General features: G+C 53.5%; 1 protein-coding gene across 1 annotated transcript in view; it reads left to right on the top strand.

The window, feature by feature from the left end:
- FAM83G (family with sequence similarity 83, member G) overlaps positions 1-4,003 on the top strand; it is a 17,115-nt gene that overhangs the window by 12,560 nt on the left and 552 nt on the right. The window lies entirely within an intron of this gene.

Below are 4,003 nucleotides of genomic sequence, written 5' to 3'. Positions count from 1 at the left end.
CCCACAGCCCATCAGCAGTGGCATCATGCCCAACCACGGACAGACTGCGCGGGCAGGCGTGTCCTTCTCAGGCTTGTTTTCTAGCTCCTCGGCAGAGGTAATTAGCATCAAAGCAAAAGGTCTCGGGCACCTAATTAGGCAGAGCAAAGGCAGCCGAGAAACAGGGAGGGCAACATCTGCGGGCAAGCGTCGCAGTCAAGCAGCTTCGCGGCTTGATCCACCAGCGATGGCCAGACCTTGTCACCCCAGAATCACAGAATACCTCAGGTTGGGAAAGGTCGTTGAGATCATGGAGTCCAACCATTAACCCAACACTGACAAGTCCTCGAGCGAACCATATCCCTAAGCACTGTGTCCACACGATGCTTAAATACCTCTGGGAGTAAGGACTCCACCACCACCCTGAGCAACCCATTCCAATGCCTGATAACTCTTTCCATGAAGAAATTCTTCCTAATATCCAATCTAAACCTCCCTTGGTGCAACTCGAGGACATTTCCTCTTGCCCTGTCACTTGTTATCTCGTGGAATAGACCAATCCCCACCTCTCTACAACCTACTTTAAGGTAGTCGTAGGGATCACGGGGATATGCGCCAGCTTCCCCGCCACAACGGGAGTATCACCCCATCCAGGCAGGGTGACCACAGGGTCAACCCCCTATTTGCACCCAAATGCTGCAGCCTCTTGTTCTTGAGGCTCCCAACCTCGCTGTTTTCGGGGCATTCAAACCCCCACCCCGGGGTGAAATCAGAAGCTGAAATCACTGAAGCCACTTGAGGTTACCCCAGCAGAGCATCTAATCTGTGTTTACGGGGAATTAAACTTACTAGCCTGGGCTCCACTTGCTTCTCTCCCTTCCCAGCCAGCGACACGGAGCTCAGAGTGGGGTTTTAATCCTCCCATGTCAAACATCCCCACGTGCCCTGCAGAGCCATGCAGGGAGAGAAGCCCTTTGACGCTCTGTGACCCAGGTCCCGAACGCCACCTTGCCGGGTATGTTGGTGTTCCTGTAATAACTTGTTCTGGCCCTTTGATGAAAGGCAGATAATTAACACGCCGACGGGCTTAGGAAAGCCAGGGCTCAGCTGATGGAAATGTGCAGAGAATCACAAGATGTTTGGGGGTGGAAGGAACCTTTAAAGGCCATCTAGTCCAACCCCCTCAGCAGCGATCAGGGACATCTTCAACTCAATCAGGTTGCTCAGAGCCCCATCCAACCTGACCTTGAATGCTTCCAGGGACAGGGCATCTATCACCTCCCTGGGCAACCCATAAGGAATAGTTTCTCCCACATATAAAAATAATAAACCATAGCAATCCTTGATTAACTCTAAAATCCAACAGGAATCACCATCAACCCCCACCAACCATTGTTTATTCTGGGTCCACTCTTCTTCCACACTGACCCATAGCCCAAAACACAGGTGGAGACCCACTTGGGGCAAACATCGTTTTTCCATCAGACTGAGAACACAGCAGCCAAGTCACCTCCAGAGCATCACTTTGCCTAAACACACACAACTCTCTTCACACCCGGCTGCACGGTTTGTAGAGCGCAGCGGCGCTGGCCGACGCACGGCAGGCACAAAGGGACACTCAGGTCATCTCCGGTCCCTCTCCCTCATGCAGATCCCCCAGGTCGGGTCAGTGCAGAGTTTTCCAAACAAGCCTCTCCTCCCATTCATCACTTAGCAACAGGTAAAACACCCATCCCACCAGCTCTGCATCGGTGTGACAGGGACTTTACCTGGGTACAGGACCCTGCTGATCATCCCTGGCATGATGATGACAAACAAGGGCAGCATCTTCAGGTAGCTGGCCAAGATGGAGCCGGCCTTGGCGTGACTCAGGTTCTTAGCCGAGAGTGACCGCTGGACGATGACCTGCGGGAGAACCAGGGTGGTTGAGCAGGCACCAACATCTCCTTTTCCACATCAGCCTCCTCTTCTTGCCAAACTGCATCCCAAACATCTGCAAATGTTGGAGCCGTTGGGCATTGAGCCCAAAAGCAGCGTAGATGTGTACCCAACCCACGGGTTGGGTTTCTCTTCAGACCGGCAACGGGTTGGTGTTATGTCACTGCACCACAAAAGCCTGGTGCAACCACAGCAGCGCGTTCTCCTGCCAGTATCAGCCATTCCCCACCACCACCCTCTCCCCTCCTGCCCCTTCTATTCAACCTCCTCCCCAAAGAGTGACCACAATGAAATGGATACCGAGTCCAGCCTCCTCCTACCACAGCTCCACCACCCACACTGCTCAAACCGTCGCACCTCAAAGCTCTGGCCAAGCCATGCCCATCCACGATCCAGCCAGCCCTTAGATTTGAGGTAACCTCTCTTAAATAGGGAACATCCATAGGAGATGCTCACTTTAAAAGAGCTCAGACTCTCCCAAAAGGCTTGCGGAGAAGTGCTCAGCACCCAGCAGGATTTGGTCACTCCTGAGCAAGGACTGGCTCGTGCCACTCGCGAGCGGAAGGGACGAGGTGCTGGTTCCTGGGGTGGGGTGCTTGGGGAAGTCACGGTTTAGCTTGCACCCGAGTGCCAGGACATCTCAGGAGCCACAGGACCCACCACCCAGCTCAGGCACCACGTGCAGTGCGTCAGGCACCTGATAACCTCGAAGGGCGAGGAGCTAAATCACCCTTTGCCTTTCCCACCTGAAGACACCTCAGCCCCTAGCACTGACTTTAAGCAATCTAGTCAAATCAATCTAGCATTAATTAAGTTAAATTGCTTTAACACAGCCCTCCTGGTCAAAGCAGGAGGTGTCTGCCTGAGGACCAGAGAGGTCACTGAGATATTGGGACTAAATGACAGAATGCTGAGACGATGCCAACGTGGAGATGTGGTGCTGGTGGATGGCAGGTTCGGCACAGCCGGCTCTGCAGCCTCCCAGCCCCGACTCATCCTGGCACCAGCACCCGCGCTCGCCAGATCCCATCTCGTCTTGCACGGGGTGCAATCACACCTCCAGGTTGCGGCGCAGACACACCCAAAGAGGAAGATAAATATCTGGTGACCACAGCCGCGCGCTAAGGCTTTACTCAGTCCAGAATTAAGGTTAATGGTGCTCAGACCCAATCCAAACGCGTCTCTCAACCCAGCTCATCGGAGCCACCCCCGCAGTGGTGTTGCAGCTCAATATTGCCTCCTGATCCCACCTCCTCCCCCAGCCCTTCATCCTTTCATCTAACCTTTGTAGTCACCTAATCCCACAGGTTGGGTCTGGATGACTGCTCTTTGGGCCTGAAACGAGTGCTTAGATGATTAAGATGGGTGTTCAGGCTGCTGCTGGAGAGAAGGCGTTGAGATGCCGCTGGCGTCCTTCGTCCTGGATTTCCAGGCAGCAGTGGCTTGGCTGGGAACAGCCTCTGGGGTTGCTTGGGAAGTGGCTGCGATGTGCAGGACAGTGCGTTGCCAGAGTAAAAAATCAGAGGTGCAGCCTCAGTTAAGTCTTGAGGCAGTTTTGAGCTGCCACCGGTCTCAGAAGAATTTAGGCAAGGGAGTACACCACGTGGCAGAGGTTTTGCCCATGAGGACACACGAAAGGGGAGACCATGCATAGAATCATAGATTCATAGAATAGTTTCAGCTGGAAGAGACCATGAAGATCATCAAGACCAGCCTTTGTCCCAGCCCTATCAACCCACTAAACTATGTCCCCCAGTGCAACATCCAGTTGTCTCTTAAACACCTCCAGGGACAGTGACTCAACCTGCTCCCTGGGCAGCCTGTTCCAATGGCTGACAGCCCTTTCAGTAAAGAAATTCTTCCTAATATCCAACCTGAACCTGCCCTGGTGCAATTTAAATCCATTTCTCCTTGTCCTGTCACTCTCCACCAGGGAGAACAGACCAACTCCCGCCTCTCTACAACCTCCCTTCAGGTAGTTGCAGAGAGCGATGAGAGCTCCCCTCAGTCTCCTCTTCTCCAGGCTAAACAGCCCCAGATCCCTCAGCCTCTCCTCATACGACTTGTGTTCTAAGCCCTTTCCCAG

This window comes from Apaloderma vittatum, unplaced genomic scaffold (assembly GCF_000703405.1).
Source record: "Apaloderma vittatum isolate BGI_N311 unplaced genomic scaffold, ASM70340v1 scaffold10496, whole genome shotgun sequence".
Taxonomy (NCBI): domain Eukaryota; kingdom Metazoa; phylum Chordata; class Aves; order Trogoniformes; family Trogonidae; genus Apaloderma; species Apaloderma vittatum.
Note: the sequence above shows the minus strand (reverse complement) of the source record. Positions and strands in the feature narration are given on the sequence as shown.